The sequence below is a fragment of the Amblyomma maculatum genome, chromosome 4 (assembly GCF_055883805.1).
Source record: "Amblyomma maculatum isolate TAMU_Amacu chromosome 4, ASM5588380v1, whole genome shotgun sequence".
In the NCBI taxonomy this organism is placed as follows: Eukaryota; Metazoa; Arthropoda; class Arachnida; order Ixodida; family Ixodidae; genus Amblyomma; species Amblyomma maculatum.
In genome coordinates, this window is record NC_139347.1 from 80,442,777 (window position 1) to 80,463,627 (window position 20,851).

Genomic DNA, 20,851 nt, shown 5'->3' on the forward strand with positions numbered 1-20,851 from the left:
TGGTTTAGAGCATCAGTTCTTGAAAGTTTTCAGCAAATACTTGAGTTTTCTTTTGCATATAACAAGAGCTTTCTGTTGCAGTGACCATGACATCCCAGATTCATTTCACTACCCTTCTAGGGACTTCAGTGACCGGCATACGTCGGTGATAAAATTTTGTACTACAGGAATGCTCATCTCGGGACACTGATTATATTTTTCCCGCGGCTGCGAAACAAATGGCATAAAGGTGCTTCTTCTCGGCTTAATAGGACATTCAAGACTTCAATGACAGCGCAGGTAGAAAGAAGGGACGGGCTAGAGCACAAGAGAATAGAGCGCTGACTTCCAACTATTATTTATTTCATGAAGCGTGCCAAATCTTGTGTACATATGCTCCGCGAAGCCCTGGCCCTAAGATTAGACGGCTTTATGACACTGGTTACCCTGAACCAGTTGCTTGCGCTGTGGCTTGAGGTATGCTTAGAAAGAAAAAAAAGTAGGACACGAGAAGGTTACTCGCAGAAAAGTAGCTGTAATACGATACGTACATCAGACATCACATAATCTGAAAGAAATCGGAAAGCGAATAGGTGCTCAAGTTGCGTTTCCGCAGCGTTAAAACTATCAGTATTATGCAGGAAAACAAACCGATTCGCAGCGAAAGAGAGCCCTTGCAGTATTAATCATCCAAACCGACTCGTCAGTTGTCAAGAGGGTGTAGTATATCGCGTGCTATTGTCGTGTGGCCGCAAATATATCAGACAGACGGGCAGATGTGTTAACACAAGATCGAGAGAACATAATAATAAAGCAAAATAAGGGAACCCGGCTCAGTTCAGCGTGCACTGCCGTTATTGCGACAATACGTAGGAACGTCAGCATCGGAAAAAGTTATTCGTGGCAGCTTTTATTCAATGCATGATTGAAGTAAACATAAGGATCAGAGAGTCAGAGAAATAATCGAGGCGGTGAAGATTGCGCGTGCGGGAGATAAGTGTGTGAGGATGCCGTCGATCGTTTTGACCCAGAAGGAACTCAGATTTTTAGATCTTTAAAATTAAGCTCCCGGTGCTATGCTGTGCCATCATGACGAGTGTCGTTTCCCTTTGCCCTTTTTTCTCTTTTTCTGATTTCATTCTTCCTGATGCATATATGCATGGCACGTTTGTTGAAATAAATAGTTGGAAGTCAGCGCTCTATTCTCTTGTGCTCTATTCCGTCTCTTCTTTCTACCTGCGCTGTTATTGAAGTCATGTTAAACCAACTAGCCCAACAAGCATCAATCTAGGACATTCAAACACCGCCGCGAGTACGTGATGATGGCAATCAGCTACAAATCTAACAGGGCTCAAGTATTATTCTTTCTTAACATGCCCAGTCTTTTCATAGTAGCTTCGTTCATGTAGCGGTACAGAGTGACGAAACATAAACTGCCGCTTGAATAGTTCATGAGCTGTTTATTGAATGAGAATGACGCCAAATATTTTCCTGGCACAGAGACAAGGCACCTGCAGCGTCTTGAAATGATCAAGGGCTGCTGCGAAGATAGAATAACCTTCTAGCTACTTCCTTTTTGTGTCGTGTCAGGCGTTTCCTGACCCTAAATATTTGAAGACGCACACATCTGCCATATTCCACTGCTGCGAAGGGATTAGGAACTACAATCCAAAAGTTAAGAATAAATTCGTAACGGTACGATAACCACCAACAATAACACGCGCTGTGACTGTGGCGGCACGACAGCGCAGGAAGGAGACCCCAAGGCGCCTCCGCGTGCCATGGCGCCTGTTATGAATATAATATGAGGGAGGCATTGTGGACGACGTCGCCGAAAGCCTTCTTAGGTGAGCAGTCATTTATCAAACTGGGAACAGCTGAGGCAAGTATATGCGCACGCTAAGTGTGATCATCTCTCTAGAGAAACTGGGCTTGTACTTTGGGTAAGATAGCGAGGGTGAAGGTAAAGCGTAGAAGCTCATAAAAAATTATGGCGACATCCGCCACACAATGCAAGCGTGCCACTAGCCAAACACTTGAAAAGAGCAGCTTAGATCCAGGATTCTCGGGAAGGCTTCCAGAAACCTGTTTCCCATTGGAGTCTCTACAAAGGCTGAATCCAAAGCAGCGGCAACTTTAAGAAGTCGTCTTAGTTGCAAAAAAACAACAACAACAAAAAAGCAGCCCTAAAGTGTAGAAAAAATGCATATACTAGGATAGTGAAAAAATGCGAAGGAGAACAGACCCCATACACTTACAAAGTGTACTATGTAAGTAGAATACAAATATAAATGTGAAAAGCATTTTCTTTTTCAACAAAAAAGAAAATTAACAGAGGGTGGGATATTCAGAGCTGAATGAATAACCTCACCATATTTTTCATTTTCTTTATTAGTTACATGGGTGGTTAGAACATTTTTATTTCTGGAACAGGGTTGGGAACGTGAAGTGTTTAAATTCGAAACGTGTCGAGGTTGAGGACGAGCTCCAAACAGGTGCATTTTCGGGCTAGAAGATTTATTACAATCATAAATTTAATAGTATACCAAAAGAAATGCGACAGCACGTCTTAATAAAAAAAACTCATGAAAGAGCTTTAACTAGACAGCCTTTCTTCATTTTATAACCGTCGCAGTTTTCCGGTCGTGTTTTCATCGCCAGATTACTTACCAGATCCGTAAAAACTTCAAAATCAGCACACAGAAACACCGTGCGTTCGCAGATGCATTGGAATGTGTCTGTGACTTCAATGGCGAGAAAGTAGGGTTCAAAAATAAGTAAAAAATAACATACTATGCTGAAAACAGATGTAGAGATTAGCAATATGGCTAAGCGTATGCTTCATCACTTGCTCAAAGCCTAAACAGAAGACGCCCCAGCAAGATTTATAACTAAATAGCAAAAAAGCGAAAATACCAATTTTTTAATTCCTCCATTTTTATATTGCTTGCACTGCACAGGACCAATTATTACACGTGGGAGCCTAACCAGCAGAACATGTCATGAGGCTCTCCAACGTTACCAGGATTTCGCGAACTGTGTCACGAGAACAGCGCATGCAACGGCGATTTTGGCAGTGTTGAATGAACAGTTTATGACAGACAGCGAAACATCTTTTCGCATAGCGGTTCGGTGCGGATTCATGCACACAGACGTGACTGGCTGTAAAAGAAGAGAAAATTGTGAAGCTATATGACATTAAATAGGATATTGTGAGCAAAATAACATCGGGACAACAAATACTTTATAGACTCTAGTCAATTCTTCAATAGCGGAATGAAGCCTGAGCATTCTTGGAGGCAAGAATTGATTCCAAAGGGCATGAAGTAAAGAGAACGGCTGCTGTGAGAGAAAAAGGGGAGCATGGAATGGATCATGGATCACTGCCTTGTCGTGGTGGAGGGGCTTGCGAAACTCGATGAAGTCGTGAGCTCTGCTGTGTAGGGCCACCCAAGATAGACAGGTCACGGCAGAGAGTTCTGACAAAATGTGATTCACTGGAGAAGGTAATGGCAACCCACTCCAGTATTTCCTGCCAAGAAAACCCTATGGCCAGTCACAATACCAATAATGATATGGCGCCGGAAGATGAGCCCCCCAGGTTGGAAGGCGTCCCACATGTTACTGGGGATGAACAAAGGGCGATTCCTAGTAGCTCCAGGACGAATGAAGCGGCTGGGCTAAAGCCAAAAGGACGCTCAGTTGTGGATGTGTCGGGAAGCGACCGGAAAGTCCGATGTTGCAAGGAGGTATATCACATAGCAACATGGAATGTAAGATCTATGACGCAAGGTAAACTGGATATCGTCAAGCGAGAAATGGACAGATTGAACATTGATATCTTGGGTATCAGCGAGCTCAAGTGGACCGGAATGGGAGAATTTAACTACGGCGACCATTATGTCTTTTATTGTGGACACGAATCCAGGAGAAGGAATGGGGTCGCTCTCATAGTAAACAGAAGAATGGGCAAAGCAGTGCTAGGGTACAACCCCAAAAACGACCGAATGATTTCACTTCGGATCCAAGGTCACCCTTTCAACATAACAGTTATCCAAGTCTATGCACCGACCACTACTGCTGAAGAAGCTGACGTTGAGAGATTTTATGCGGACCTACAATGCCTTTTAGACCGCACCCCATCATCAGACGTCGTTTTTCCCATAGGAGACTGGAATGCTAAGGTAGGGAGTGAAGAAATATCCGGAATTACAGGCAAGTTCGGTCTTGGTGAGCCAAATGAAGCTGGGCAGAGGCTAGTAGAGTTTTGTCAAGAAAACAACCTGACCATAGCGAATACTCATTTTCAACAGCACAAGAGGCGCCTGCACACATGGACTTCAGCGGACGGTCTGTACAGGAATCAGATCGATTATATTATTTGCCGGCAGAGATGGAGAAGCGCTATACAAGCAGTAAAAACAAGGCCTGGGGCCGATTGTGGCACCGATCATCAGCTTCTTGTTGCCAAGATTAAGCTTCGATTGAGGAAAACGCAGAAAACTAGAAGGCCTTTCAGGTATAATCTGGATCAAGTTCCATTAGAATATGCTGTGGAAGTGAGGAATCGATTTCAAGAATTAGATCTAGAAGACAAAGAGCCCGAAGAGATGTGGACTGATGTTCGTGATATAATACAAGAAGTTGCTACTAAGGTAGTTCCAAAGCAAAAGAAATGCAAGAAAGCAAACTGGTTATCTGAAGAGGCTCTGCAAACAGCTCAGGAAAGCAGGATGGCGAAAGTTATGGGGGAAAGAGAAAGATACAAGGTTCTCAATGCGGATTTTCAGAAAATAGCAAGGAGAGATATGAATGCCTTCCTGAACGTACAGTGCCAAGCAGTTGAGGACAACAGCCAATTATGGAACACAAGAGCTCTGTATAAGACAAAAATATCAAAGGAAGCTTCTGTGCTAAGCTGGGCGTGATAAAGGACAAACGAGGCAAGGACCTCACTGAAGCCTCAGAGATAAAGAAGAGGTGGCAGGAATACACAAAAGAACTGTACAAGAAGGATCCGAATGTGCAAACCCAACATACGACGGTTGTGATCACTGATCTCGAGCCGGGCATCCTGAAGATTGAAGTTGAATGGGCCTTAGCCAGCCTTGCTAAGAACAAAGCTAGCGGAATCGATGGCATTCCAGCTGAGTTGCTTCAAAACCTCAACCATGACGCTGTTAACATTCTGCATACATTATGTCAGAAGATTTGGACAACCCTGCAGTGGCCACAGGATTGGAGGAGGTCAGTTTACATCCCCATTCCAAAGAAAATTAGTGCCAAAGATTGTTCCAACTACCGCACGATCGCGCTTATTTCGCATGCTAGCAAGGTGATGTTGAAAATCCTCCAAGGTAGGCTGCAGCAGTATGGGGATCGGGAGCTTCCGGACGTGCAAGCTGGGTTTCGCAAGGGCAGAGGAACTAGAGACCAAGTTGCCAACCTTCGCTGGATCATGGAAAAAGCAAGAGAGTTCCAAAAACCCATATACTTCTGCTTTATTGATTATGCGAAAGCGTTTGACTGCGTAGATCACAGCAGATTGTGGCAAGCTCTCCAAGAGATGGGAGTTCCAATTCACCTCATCTGTCTCCTCAGGAACCTGTATGAAGGGCAAGAGGCCACAGTCAGAACTAGGCATGGTCTTACTGATTGGTTTCCGATTGAGAAAGGAGTGAGGCAAGGCTGCATACTGTTGTCCTGCCTATTTAACCTATATGCAGAGTGCATCATGAGGAAGGCCGGTCTGGACGAGTCTTCAGCTGGAGTGAAGATTGCTGGAAAACGTATCAACAACCTTAGATATGCGGGTGACACCACTTTAATGGCAGAAAGTGAAGCGGAACTCAAGAGACTTCTGATGCGCGTACAAGAAGAGAGTGAGAAGTTTGGGCTTAAACTGAACGTTAAAAAGACAAAGATCATGGCGTCTTGCCCTATCATGTTCTGGAGCATCAAGGGACAAGAAGTGGAAGCTGTAACAGATTTTCTCTTGTTGGGCTCCAAGATTACCTCGGAAGGAGACTGCAGCCATGAAATTAGGAGACGCCTGCTTCTGGGAAAGAGAGCAATGGTTAGCCTTGACCGCCTAGTAAAGAGCAGAGACATTAGTCTGCCAACCAAGATCCGTATAACTCGTGCTATGGTCTTTCCAGTTGTGATGTATGGATGCGAGAGTTGGACTGTGAAAAAGGCTGACCGCCGAAGAATTGACGCGTTTGAATTGTGGTGCTGGCGAAGACTCTTGAGAGTTCCTTGGACTGCCAGAAGATCAAATAAGTCAATATTGTCGACCATAAACCCCGACTGCTCATTGGAGGGTCAAATTCTAAGGTTAAAGCTCAGCTACTTTGGTCATCTGATGAGAAGAGAGGAGTCGCTGGAGAAAGATTTGATGTTGGGAAAGGTTGAGGGTCGCCGTAGAAGGGGTAGGCAGCGAACGCGATGGTTAGATGGCATCCTCGAGGCACTGCAGATGAAGTTATGTGATGTTAGGACGATAGTGAGAGACCGGAAAGCGTGGCGTGACATGGTCAGTAGGGTCACGAAGAGTCGGACACGACTGAACGACTGAACTGAACTGAACTGATGGAATGGGCATCTCTGATCCAAGAACTATATACAACTCGTAAAAACAGGAATGCTTTGCAGGCGGAAAATACTGGTAAAAACACATTGGCTGTCATACTTTGTACGTGGCACTTTCGCAACTTAAAGCATTCTCAACAGTTATTACTGCCAATGTACTGAGAGCTTTAAAGGTTTTCGGCTTATTAAGCAGTTCTTATTACGGCTCTTCTTTCCTCCGCTTGCGTCTTTCTCTAGCCTCCTTTGGTGGCAGCTCGTCGCAAATCATCTGGAGCTGAAAGAGTTTCTTTTCGGGCTCAAAGAACGAACACTCTCGTCTATGCCTTTTGGGTCGTCTAATGGTATCGCCAAAGCTCATCATCGTTTTTTTAGCGGACTTGCGCGCTCACGAGAAGAAAAAAAAATTTTTTAAGGCCGGTTACAAGCAAGGAGACTTTAACCATAGCCTAAGCACAGGAAAGCGCTCACTGGAAGGTAATGGTGCAAATTTATTTCCTAAATTTCCACAAAGACATCGCATACTGCCTTGGTTTTTTCCATGCACTGAGGAACCATAAGCACGGTCTCAAAACAAGACAGTTTACGCCTATTTTGTTATGTTTTATTTGTCCCCCGGCAGCAAGCGCGCGTGGAAGCCCACGCGAATAAAGAATACGCAGAGTTTGGAAACATTTTTTATATTTCGTTTCAGAGAAAGCTCAACGTGAAAGAAATAATTCGCTTCGAAGAGCATGCATGCGCTAAAAAGAAAGAAAAAATGCAGGAAAAAAGACGCGGGTGTCGATAGGCTAATTACTGCTTTTCAACAGTTATTAACCATGGCCCCTTTCAAGGTGCTCTGCTTCAGTAACCTAGCGAAAGAAAACAACAGAGGGGCTATGAATGAAAAAGAAACGAAATAACTTATAGGAGTCGCAAAGGCAAACGTCAACGTTATATTGGAGAGCATGATACCGCGGTGGCAATAATAGAATCGTTGCCAGAATGAACGTACTACTACAAGCAACGAGTATCACTCGCAGTGTGTGGTCCTTTTTCATTTCATCTCATAAAAAAATTGATAAAGAAAAGACACTGCATTCTTTTCAGCTCTACGAGAAGACGCAAAACAAAGGGGGAAAGAAAAGGAGTTGTAGGAATCTTAGAAGCATTGGAGTGAATTGCTTTCAAGGCGGTTTCTTGAGCCTGTTCTCTCGAGAAATTTAATTTGGAGTCCCTCCGTTTGAAGGTGACTCCCCCAAGTGCGCCTCGGCAAAACAAGTCATCCATCTCACTCTGCCTTTGTGCCTTGACGTGGAAGGAAAAGAGCAGGATTGCTTTCAGGCCCTGGTAAACAAATCAGTGCGCCTACTTCCTGCCGGCTGTGCAATCCTTCTCCGTGCTGCTCGCCACGTGCGCACTGAAGCGCTCTTTACCTGCCTTCTTTTTATGGGCGCTAGTTCAAAAGATATTAAATTTTGAGATCACAAATTTCTCCGCTGGTGCCGTGTAGTCATGTACCAGGAACTGCAATCAGCTCAACTCATTTACACTTTAAAATGTAAGCAGTGAGATATAGTTTAAGTAAAAAGAGGCATTATCTTCGTCTGCGGCGTGATACCCGGAAAAAGCCACTCGGCACGGAAAGCTGGAGAGCATCATACTAGCGCATCAGGTTCCGGACAGTCTTTGTGTTTCACTAACTTAACAATAACAATGACGACAATACTGCCTCTATTTCTGCTAGCTTTTTAATCACTTTGTTCATGGATTTCTCGACGCGAATGCCGCCTTGTTCAGACTGTAGTTACTTTAACTTCATTTTGACGAATGCGCATCGCTTACGCGATGAGGAGAAAATTGAGAGGAGATATTTAAGCTCTCCCTTAACGGGTATGACGAGGCGGCGCTAAGAGCTCCCATCATCGGCTTACAATGAAAATCTTCGTTCGCGTACATCACATTGTAGCTCGCCTAATCACTAATCCCCTAATTTGTGCCCTTGATATCGCATATTCTTCAGCATACAGTCATAGGCTGCCATATCATGTGAAAGACCATCCGCGATAGGTATAAGGCCCCACTCAACCAAACCGTACGACTGTGCCGGCGTAGCTTAGTGTTAGGACTCTGAACGGATGTATCCCGCAGTGTTCGATTCATCTTACCCTTCCATCTGAATTTAGAAGCCTGAGTTGGTAGTCATGCAGGAAAAAAAAACGAAACTAGAAAGAAGCGTCACGGAACGTCACTGAAGCATTGTTATAAAAAAAATGCAATAGAAAGCATCCTGGCAAATTGGCCGTCACCTGACACTGCAAGCTCTACAGACGGAACCTCTTGCATATCGAACACTTACTAAAACATCGCGTGGCAATCTCGTTTTGAGTCTGGCAACTATGTTTCCTAAATTCCTAAGATTCAGTGCACACAAGAACCCCGATAAAGAGAAGGCAGTGGTGTGAGAGTAGGACGGCCTGCGGAGGCTGCGCGTGACGTGACGCTCCTCATCCTCTTTTAGCTTTCAGTGCAAGGCCATATCATCTGCCAGCTACCGCTTGCCAGAGCCATATGCGTGAGATTTTCCAAAGCTTGTTTTGTCGAAAAACGCTGACTTCGACAACATCGAAAACGGATTTTCAGGAGAACAGGGCTTTAACGGTGTATTAAAATCGCAATAATGTCGTGGTCGAGTGTAAACTTAGGTCTCAACGTCTTCAATGACAGCTGCAGCACAATAAAGCAGGGCACACGTGCTGCTTGTCCTGTCATTTGAATGAGTCACGATCCAGTGTACTGACTGCTTGATTCACAACCACGCTCGTTCTCTTAGTTTTCTAAATAGGTAGTAGCATGATGATTCTCATTGTAGTATTTCCTATCTTGGTGTGACGACGATTTCGGCTGCTTCTCTTGTAGCTTGCCAGCCAGCTAAACAATCTCTCGCCACTTTCTGTCTGTGTCGTGCCGGCGCCTTTAGCGGGAGAGTCTTAAAAACCCATTCCGCCAGAAAATCTGACTGGAGGGTCGAAATTTATGTCGATGCTCTGAGCGAGAAAATCAAGTTTATTGCTTCCGGCGGTAGCGGGCAGCTGCCATGGCCATGCACGGAATGGTCGTAGGGTAGTGTGAAGTCAGGAGACTTCGTGACATGTCTAATTTGGCAAGCACTGCCAACTTTGCCTTCTTAGTTCATATGGAAAGGCGAAGGGAATGTAATCCTCCAGACCCTTGGATTTCGTACCAGACGTGCTATATTTGAGCCGCGCGGGCACTCATACGCAAAGCGTCGTGAGCGGGGCTTTATCTCTACGCTGTGAATGTATGCTAAAAAGTAACCATGAGGTACTAAAAGAGCAAATTAAGAAATTATTAATTAAATGACTCATTAGTAATTGCCAGTATTCGTATAAATGTTAACATTGGCCTTTATTAGATTTATTAGTAATAATTAATAATTAATACTGGATTAGTAATTAGGAGCATATACGCAAACAAGGATCCTCAAATGAAGCTATGGACGGCGGCCGTTAACGCTGTAGCGTTATACCCTTAACGACCGAACTTAAGTGTCTTTCATGATTTTTGTTTCTTTTTTAATCCTTTTGGCTTGGAGAACTGTTGATTTTGGCGTACATTTCACATTAACTTGGGGCGAGGTACAAATCAGGTTGCCAGGAGGGAGATCGAACTACCTATGCTTATCAGCTTGCACCGCATACGCCCAGACGCAAAGCAAACCAACTCGTATGCATGACTGCACCGGGTAAGAAAAGACTCGCACCTGTCATGTTTGCCCTACCAGGAGCCTGAGACACTAGTTCTGTTCACTTTCTTAACGTTTGACATCGTTAAACGCGTTGCCATAAAAGCAAGACAAAAGACTGCGTGGCGAGCGCGTGTATTAAAGAATGACATGCTTAAATGTGAAAGGAAAATTTTTTAACCACAAGAGATCAACTGTGCTTTCTTCGCCTATAAAATAATGGGAAAACTATCATTTTTTCTTAATTCCATATTACGAACCCCAGTTTTCACTCCTAATTTATAGCAACACTCTATTTCAAACTTATAGTGGGCTTCTAAGTAGAGTTTTAAGCTAACCCCGTGTACTGGATTCCTTTCCAGAAGTACATTTAATGAACACCGTGAAGAAGTGGTGCTAAGAAAGAGGTACGATGGTATCGTCTTTTCGAGAGGTGTGGTGACAGTGTAGGTGAGGAGCACGCCATTCGTATTTTGTGTTTGACGTTCGGAGAAAAAGGATACAACTTAAGTTTAAGAAAATTACGGTAACTTGAAGGGAAAGAGATCTATTCGACGATTAACTATCATTCAAAGGGAACGACATGTAGGAACTCTCAGGGAGGGCCAGTGGCTATGGCGATGTTAAGTTTCCACTTAACCCCCATAATGGTGTTGTGTGGAATTTGAGAGCCCTTTTTCTGTGATTTTGGCCTATCTTAATTAACCTGAAGTTGTGAAAATAATTCAACTGGGCTGGCCTCCACTGTGCGTATTTACTCGTCCTCATCAAAAATCACTCTCTTCATTCATTTCTGATCTGTTTTCCTTTTTCGCTTGCTAGCTTGTTCCTGCAGTATTGCGTACGAAAGGCCAAATAACCATGAACTAAAAAAAAAAGCAACATAACAGCATTTTTATGTGTGTTCCTGAGTACAGCTGGTATGTATGCAGCAATATTTGGCTACCATTTTGAAGATCTTCTACCCATATAACAAGTGCTGAGCGATCAGTCTATTCATTTTTCTTTCATACTTATTGCGTAGACACGTATAAAGGAAGATTCACGACCTCCCCTCTGTTTTGACGGCAAATTAAAGAAATCATGATGTTCCTGGTCGAAAAACATGACAAAACAATGATCAAAATGGGCCAACATGTTGCACGTTACGCTAGCATTTTATGCAGCTTTATAGCCTTTAAAATGGCATTTTACTAGAATTTTGTGAAACTGGTGCTTAGAAACACTAATCTAGAGACTACTGAATAATAATATAATCATTATTATATTATTTTTCAGTAGTCTCTAGATTCGGGTTTTTAAGCACCAGCTTCATTATATAATAATAATATAATTATTATTATACTCTTATTCAGTAGTCTCTAGATTAGTGTTTTTAAGCACCAGCTGCACAAAATTCTAGTTGTACTGCAAAATATATGTTGTTATATATGTACGGCCAAGAATACTATGGAACGTCTTTTGTGACGCTAGAAACTTTCCTGCTTTTTTTTCGGCTACACTCGTTCTCCTGTTCAGTTGTCTTCTGGCATGACTTCTGAGATGCCGTTTCGTTAAAGTTTAATTTTATGTTAGTGTTCAGCTGTTTTCTAGATTTATTCGCTGTGGCTTTTTTTTTATTGGTTTCTTGCGTACAGTGCTTCAGTATCGTTTCGGAAAAACGTGCGCTGCCTACGTTAGCGTACCAGTCGCCACAGCTGTAGGGGCGGGCATTTTCGGACAGCACAAATTTTCGGAAAAGCGCATGGCCGTTAGCCAACGATCTGAGCTGACTTTCGGCTAGTGAGCGAAAGTTAATAACAAAACAGAGCAGCGAGTACACACTGGCGCATCCTCCTACGTTGCTAGCATGAACGCGGTTGGGATATCCCCGAAGCATCCAATCTTTCGCATGCTTTCAGGCTCCCTAATTACCCCGTTCCCACGCAGTGCGCTTTTCTGATCAAGCGCCCAGGGCCCGCGGGAGTGCAACTGAGCCAAGTGATGCAATTCCGGCCCTGCAAGTAGTTGCCGCTGTTGCTTAAACCAGTTTCGCAGGACTAGACGAAGTCTGAGGCAAAGGCTCTGCTTTTTCTTATCCCTGTTGGCGGAGAAGCCAGTACTGACACTACTACCCACTCTTCAGTGCTACACGGTGAAACGCAGTCAGTTTTCTTCCCAGGATAGAAGTTATGAAATAGTGAAAGCGGCAAACTACAACCGGTAAAAAAAAAAAGAAAAACTTCCGGCCTCTGACTACAAAGTAGCGTAATTACTTGCAACGCGGCGGCCCATTGGTATAAGTCATTGTAAGCCATATCTTGAGGAATGTTCTTTATTATTGTAACCTACGCAGACATCTGAAACTGGATTCATGAATGGAGCTTTGTTAATTCCTACATTCGCCAGCACTGCCACCCTGCAAAGCCCAATAATCAATATTAATGTTCTTCTTGAGGAGGACAAAGACGACATGCGTTAAGCTTCCAGCGATTAGATTAGTATTGTAGTGTGTCATGTGCGAAAGGCAAAAAAAATGTTCAGTAGTCACCTCGTTCTCCTTCCACTACACCCCCCTCATCCCGCCACCACAACGCAGCCTTTTTTTCTGAAAGAGCTAATTCAAAACAAAAGTGCGCTGTTATCGTCAAGATTCACCCGACCGCTTTGACATGTATATTATATAACAATAAGCGAATTATGTAGCATTGAAAATGATCAATGAAGAGGCGTTTATTTCAAGCCCCATAAACCTCCAGTACCGCGTTATTAAGGAAGTTAAAACATCAACTGCTGGTAACAAATGCCCTTTTTTATTTTTGTCCAGCGTTACTTCAAAAATAATGTTCCCAAGTTTTATTACACGGCTGACACCAGCCTTTGTAAGGTGGGTCGAAGTTCATCCACGAGTTCGAAATAACCGAACTAAAATGTTGCCATCTATTTGATTACCTGGATGGCCCATGAAGGCTGTCAACTATACTTCATCTCAGAAGTAGCTTGCATGACTGTGGCACCTGGAGATCTCTCGTCCAATAAGAGCTGCAGGAACAGAGCAAATTGCCCATTTAATATTTTGCCAGTGGTAAAACAGTTTTCAAACAATTATTGGATTTACCAGGAAGATAGTCCTGCACTGGTTTTAGACCGTTAGCTTTACTGCCTTCATTTACGAGTCTCGCGTTATTTAGCGCTATTCCTGCCCCTAGTACCTCATGACTTCCGTACGTGGCGCCATGTACCCGTGCGAGCATGCTGTTCTGTGTTGCGCTGTGCAGCAAACAAAGTCGTCTTCCTCATCAGACCCAAGCACGAGAGGACTATGTATCACCGCAGCCGATCACGCCTCGTGTAAGACTGCAAAACTCACTCGCGCGTTGGGTCGTTAACATTGTCTTGTCCATCGAGTTCACACTGCAAAACACGTTCGCACAGTGCATTAACTAAACATCATTGTCTTCATGAAGTTCCGTCTGACCGCTCCTTCATTTCACCTGGATAAATACGCTATAATCATACGCCACATCGGTAAAGACGCAGACTAGAGCCGTGCCAGACAGGCTGCTGAGACCATCGAACAACGAGAAACCAGAATAGACCATTGCAGAGAAGCTTACCAAGTCCGGAAGCGAGCCGAGATCGAAGCAACAGCAGCGGCTGCGGCTACGGCCGATGATTATTGTTTTTGAAACTTGGTTCAAATATACTTGAACCTCTGCAATATTTGTAAAGTATTGGGTGAGCTTGATTCGCTATACAATTTAGAAAATGCCCTCAGGAACTACAAAACTGCGGATGTCTGCTCCGGAGTGGGGAACAGCCAATCACAAGCGTGGCATCAAGTAGGCTGAGTCTCTTGAATATACCAGCTTTACGCCGACTGCTGGTTCTCTTTCGCTGTGAGAGCACCAGCCGCGATATGACGGGTGCGGAGGAACACATTTTGTTGTAGCATGCGTCGCATTGATTTATTCAGATTGCCTAAGATCTCTCGGTGCAAAGCACCTATGAGGTGGGGTATAGATCAGGCGCTGTAAGAAAGGAAGTGAACTCTTTCGGGTTTATAGAGGATTTAGTAGCTAATGTTAGCTTCGAAAGGGGCCTTTTGAGCCCTTACTAATTACCTCGTTTTATTTCGTTAGCATCGCAAGCTTCATCACAACGATATAGCCGTGTCCGTCAGATAAGCGTGTAGTTGTGGCCCTGCGTATAAAAAATATTTTATACCATATTCACAGCTTTTAGCTGGTTTCAAACCCGCGGCGCTAACAGATCATCTTCATATAGGCCTGTGCTTTGTACCAGTTTGGCAACGTTGCTAGTTTTTAACCCGCGTACCAAATTGTGAGGTTCTCGCGCTGTGCTTTTGTAATCTTCGTCTTTATAAACGCTCATTTGCCATGCATGAAAGAAGTATTATTAAACGGCGTGAGGAAAGAACTACTGCAGGAGGCGAACCAGTAACTTCATTTTTCTTTGATATCACTTTAATAAAATTGGCATGCAAATTAGAACAAATCCCAGATCTAGAACACTTTTTCTATGCCGACGATATTACTCTGTGGACAGCCAAGTGTCACGCCAGCCCAAGTGAGGACACGCTGAAGCAAGCAGCAGATGCGGTAGTGAAGGAGACGAACAAAATGTGCTTGGAATGCTCATCTCAAAACTCGGAACGTTTATTCTATATACAAAAATAAATACAAAAAAAGACATCAACACAAACATCAATATATACATAGATAGTCTGACCATCCCAAGAGCTGAAAAGTTACGGATTTTGGGTATGTACATTCAATCCATAGGCAAAAACACCGATATAATCCAAAAACTCCGAACGATAAGTAATCAAACATTTCGTCTTATACGGAGGATATCAAACAAAGAAAGAGGAATGAAAGAAAAGAAAACACTAAAACTTGTGCAAGCATTTTCTCTCGGCAGCATTATATGTTCTACGCCCTACTTATTCCTAAAAGCTTAGAAAAGATAAGCGATCCACTCCCTTATTCGACAGCCCTTCAAAACGCCACTCGGTCTTCCCTTTAGCACGGCTACCGAATAACTCATGCAACTAGGAATACATAACACACTAGAAGAAATGACTGAAGCGCACCTCACGGCGCAGTACGAGCGGTTGACTGCAACATCGATCGGAAAACAGGAACTGCAAGAAACCGACATACACTAGAGGATAGACCCTACCAGGTAACGTCGGTTTCCCGTTCAATACACAAAATACTAAAAGCATGCACCCAGAGTTTCATCAGCAGCATCGGGTAGCAAGAACCCAATCATTAGAGAAACTATTCTAATCTACCACAAACGACGTATGTCGATGCGGCAGAATACGGGGACAAGAAAGCATATGCCCTTGAACTAGTCGATCACACGTATCGCTTACAAAATTCAGGAACGATAAACAAAGCACGAACCCCAGATGTGGCAGAAAAGGCTGATGTATCTCTGGTGAATGTCATGATGAACTCAAAATTCATTTTTGTCACTTGAAAGCAGCGATTCAAAATTTTGCAAAAGATAGAATCCATGAACCAGCAGGCGAAATTTTGAAGGCTTTGGATCACTCTAAAAATGCACGTTCGATCAAAATCCTGGAAACAAGGCGGCGCACCAGTATTCCCGATTATTCGTCGTAGGTCGGGAGGTGCGTTATCCAGAACTAAGATCGGCTCGCGAGAGAGACCCCATGTACAGATTAATTACGAATTGGTACAAAAACAACAGAATGAAATATCCAGAACCTCCCCACCCCACACTCAGGAAATCACAACAAACACTACTCGGAAAACATCAGACAAATACGTGCTTTAATCCACATAAATTAGCACAATGGTATCCAGGCGTGTACAGCCCCTGATGTTCCCTTTGCGGGGATCAGAGGTCAGATGTAGAGCACATTATGTTTAGATGATGGCCTGCAGATTACCTATTCGGAACAGTGGGAGGCCGCGTTGCTTAGCTCTGATCCAGGCCGGCAACACGCCATCATGGCCTGGGCCAAGGAGGTCGTCGAGCGCCATCGAGCGGCGACCACCCCAGGGGATGGATGGATGGATGGATGGATGGATGGATGGATGGATGGATGGATGGATGGATGGATGGATGGATGGATGGATGGATGGATGGATGGATGGATGGATGGATGGATGGATGGATGGATGGATGGATGGATGGATGGATGGAATATAGGAGCGTCCCCTTTGAAACAGGGTGGTAGCAGTAGCTATCATGCTCATTTTTCTCCCTATATCTTAATTATTGATTTAGAATGGTTAACTAAACCATCATTCTACTTATTAAATTTTGTTCCTACATTACTAACATTATGTCACTTCTCTGCTTTTAAGCCACCAATCTTCCAGTAGTTTTTTGCTAGTTTCCACCGCCGGTTTATTCACCCGGCCACTGTTATCTCTAAACCCCAGAGCTTCAGAAACAGTGATTGCGCCTGCACCAACTTCCGGATGGATACCATTACATTCGAGTATAATATGGGCAATTGTTTCACTGGAGTTTCCACATACAGCTCATGCGTCATCTCCATTGTTAAATTTCTTTTTGTAGCTGCGTGTTCTAAGGCACCCTGATCTAGCTTCAAAAAGTAGGGCACTGCCTCTTGAGTTATCTCTTGAGTTGCCTCTTGAGTAGTGGGGCGGCTTGAGGAGAAGAGCCCTCTCACGAAGAAAGAGCACACCAATTTCTCCTCAATAATGTTTCCTCCTCCTCCTCCTCCTCCTCCTCCTCCTCCTCCTCCTCCTCCTCCTCCTCCTCCTCCTCCTCCTCCTCCTCCTCCTCCTCCTCCTCCTCCTCCTCCTCCTCCTCCTCCTCCTCCTCCTCCTTCTCCTCCTCCTCCTCCTTCTCCTCCTTTACCAGAACTTCAGTTCTAACAGAAGTGAAACTGTTTAGTTTCACAGCTAAAAGCCCGTATGTTACCGCCCGAACTTCTCCTCACCACTGACATGCAGTGATTGCCCTGGAGCTTTACACCGCGAAATACATTCTAAGTGTATAAAAAAGGCATATATTATTTTCGAACAGTCCAACCTCTTCATAACGGAAGCAAATACCATGCCTTCATAATAAACATACTTTGGAGACGTTACAGAGGAGAAAACCGACTCGATAAATTGTACGAATATGAAAGAGTTGAGTAGGTTACGAAAAATTGAATTGATGGTGAAAGGTGAAATAAAGATATTGTCCTGGAAAAGCAGTGCTACAGCATTTAATTGTGATAGCAGTACCATAAGAAACATATCCAAGAAAGGCATGAATATTCACTGCCATTCTTGAGTAGTAAAAGCCATAAGCTTATTAGCAATAACTTTGTCGCAACCAGCGACGTTAATGTGAAGCTGCCTCATTTTTACACCTCATCCAGCGGTTTCTTCAGCCTTTCTTCGTTGTTGTACAGGCCTGCGATACAGCGGGCATATAAATATTAATGACATATACTACGACGTTTAATTCAAGCCTTTCTAAAATTTGTTATACTTGTTGTCATCTTTGAATTATTAGTGCGTGAGTCAACTAGAGGTTTAAATATAGTGTGGCTCTGGCGGATCTGCTCTTGTGCAGAAGTGTGAAGGACTCCGCCGCGACGGCGAAGTGTTTAGCGTGTTCGATTGCTGTACCCGAGGATGCGGTATCGAATCCAGGCCTCGGCGGCCGCTTTTCGGTGGAGATGGGAAGGCAGGCGCCAGTGGGTTGTGCGATGTCAGTGCAGGTTAAAGAACCCCAGCTGGTCGAAAGTTCCGCAGCCCTCCACTATGGCATCGCCCATAGCCTAAGTCGCTTTCGGACGTTAAGTTTGGGCTTAAACTGAACATTAAAAAGACAAAGATCATGGCGTCTTGCCCTATTAAATCCTGGAGCATCAATGGACAAGAAGTGGAAGCTGTGACAGATTTTCTCTTCTTGGGCTCCAAGATTACCTCAGAAGGAGACTGCAGCCATGAAATTAGGAGACGCCTGCTTCTGGGAAAAAGAGCAATGGTTAGCCTTGACCGCCTAGTAAAGAGCAGAGACATTAGTCTGCCAACCAAGATCCGTATAACTCATGCTATGGTCTTTCCAGTTGTGATGTATGGATGCGAGAGTTGGACTGTGAAAAAGGCTGACCGCCGAAGAATTGACGCATTTGAATTGTGGTGCTGGCGAAGACTCTTGAGAGTTCCTTGGACTGCCAGAAGATCAAATCAGTCGATATTGTCGACCATAAAACCTGAATGCTCATTGGAGGGTCAAATTCTAAAGTTAAAGCTCAGCTACTTTGGTCATCTGATGAGAAGAGAGGAGTCGCTGGAGAAAGATTTGATGTTGGGAAAGGTTGAGGGTCGGCGGAAAAGGGGTAGGCAGCGAACGCGGTGGTCAGATGGCATCCTCGAGGCACTGCAGATGAAGTTATGTGATGTTAGGAAGATAGTGAGAGACCGGAAAGCGTGGCGTGACATGGTCCATAGGGTCACGAAGAGTCGGACACGACTGAACGATTGAACTGAACTGAACTAAAGCCCATAAATGAAACCAAATGAGAAGTGTGAAGGTTTAAAGGCGTTGAGAGTAATCCGAGCAGTGCCGAAGAATCCTGCCGACATATCCTCGTATCCAAACATGCCTCGGGTGTTGGTTATTGCCAAATTTTTCTTACATTACCGCGAACCCCTCAAATATTTATTTGTTCTTTTTCGACAGGAGCCGGCATACGGCCTTATCACTGTGACTGTAGTCCAACGAGTGATTTTGTCCCCTTTAATTGCTTGTTCATGCTTGTGGTCGTGAGGCGCAGCTTTAGCCTTTCCTTTGTCGCAAAAGATGCGCCGATATCGACCTACGAAGACCACAGCCCATCGCGTGTGTTTCCACATGTTCCATGTTTTCCTCGTAGCCGTTTGCGACTTTATATAGATGTTTATTTGCCGCCTTTAAGTTGAGCGCTGACGGGTGCTACGAGAATTCCTTATTCAACGACCAGCGAGCACGTTTACTGCTATCGCCGCCGCCGAATTGTTCAGTTCGTCATAGAGCAAAAGCTTTATAAAGAGAGTAAAATTTTTTGTGTCAGAAACGAGTGTTTCATAGTATTTGTCCTCTGTTAATGTTCTACCAGAAGTAATGTGCTGGCGGGAGCAGCGACACCAGCGCGCAAGTCTGCTTTCGTTAGGGAAAGCGCCTAGGAAAAAGCCGTATTTGAGACTTGGTCTAATTTCAAGTGCCATGCACCAGACTACAGAAGAATTAGGTTTGGTTTTGAAGCTTGATTGGCACTTATGCACTTTGCAAGAACGCACTATCACAAATTTTGTGTACAAAGGCGACCAGCATAAATACAGATCTATAAACATCAATTATATAATATAAAACAAAAAATCCACGATGATTAAGATGTGCACAGATAAAAAAATATTGGGCGCTCATATAGAACACTTAAGGCATACACTCTCTCACTCTCCCATTAAAGCAAGGCATCGTCATACACTGTCCCACTGAGTAATGAAAGAGATCAGTAAGAAAGCATCAAGAAACGGGCAAATGGAATAATGCAGACCTAATTGCGGTAGCTGTTCGATAAAGTTTACTTTTAATTTGATAATTCTGACAATTGTAATGTACTCTTTCTGAACGTGGCTGTATTCAGGAATCACATAATACGATAGCGTTTGTATTGAAGCGATAGCTTACACGCGAGGTAAAGCCAAGGTCACCGTGTTCTGCCGATGACCTTCAAACAGCTTCGAGGTCAAGTTGGAACTTAAGCCACAACCATTTTGGGTAGCCATGTTCCCAACAAAGGTCAAGGCCAAAGTCGAGGTTAAGGTCAAAAGTTAAAGGTCAACTGATGCGACCTTTAACCTTTGATGCGTGAGCAGCTGCGTGGCGAGACACATGATCGCTGATGCCAATCTTGAGTCTACGTAGAGGCGCGCCGCGCACTTCGATAGGAGTTATCGCTTCACTGCAGGTTTAACCGAAGCTTAACCACGGCCAATGTTTATTTCTAAAAACTCTGATCTGCTTAATATCTGAAATATTATCGTTGTGACCAAAAAAAAAAAAAAAAAAGACACCTTGCTTTGCAAGGAAAGTAAAATGAAATCCGTGCATTTATTTCTTGAGTTTTTTTTTTTTTTTTTTTTTTTTCCAAGGAAGCAAGTGCCAATTCTTTCGACCGGACACCAAATCGAGCATCGCTACGAAACGGAAACGCCGGTACAGGAAAAAAACAGCCAGAAAAGCTACTTCGTCGGAGTTATGTTTTACTGGAGCCGATCGTAGGGCTTCACTGAGCTTCAAGAACGTTCAAGCGAAAAGGGTGTGCTGAGGAGGCCATTTGTGTCTCACTGGCGCGTCGCGTTCATCTTGTCTGCGGCGACCAACCGTCGTGCCTTCTCAGCACTTTCTTTCAATGTTGTCTGCCTCTGAGGATCTTCCGATGCCGCCCTTATCAAATTTACGCCCTCTTTTTGAAACAGGCAACCGAGCAATCGACATTTTTACGCACCATTTCTCACGCGAGCTCTAGTTTGAGCCTCTTTG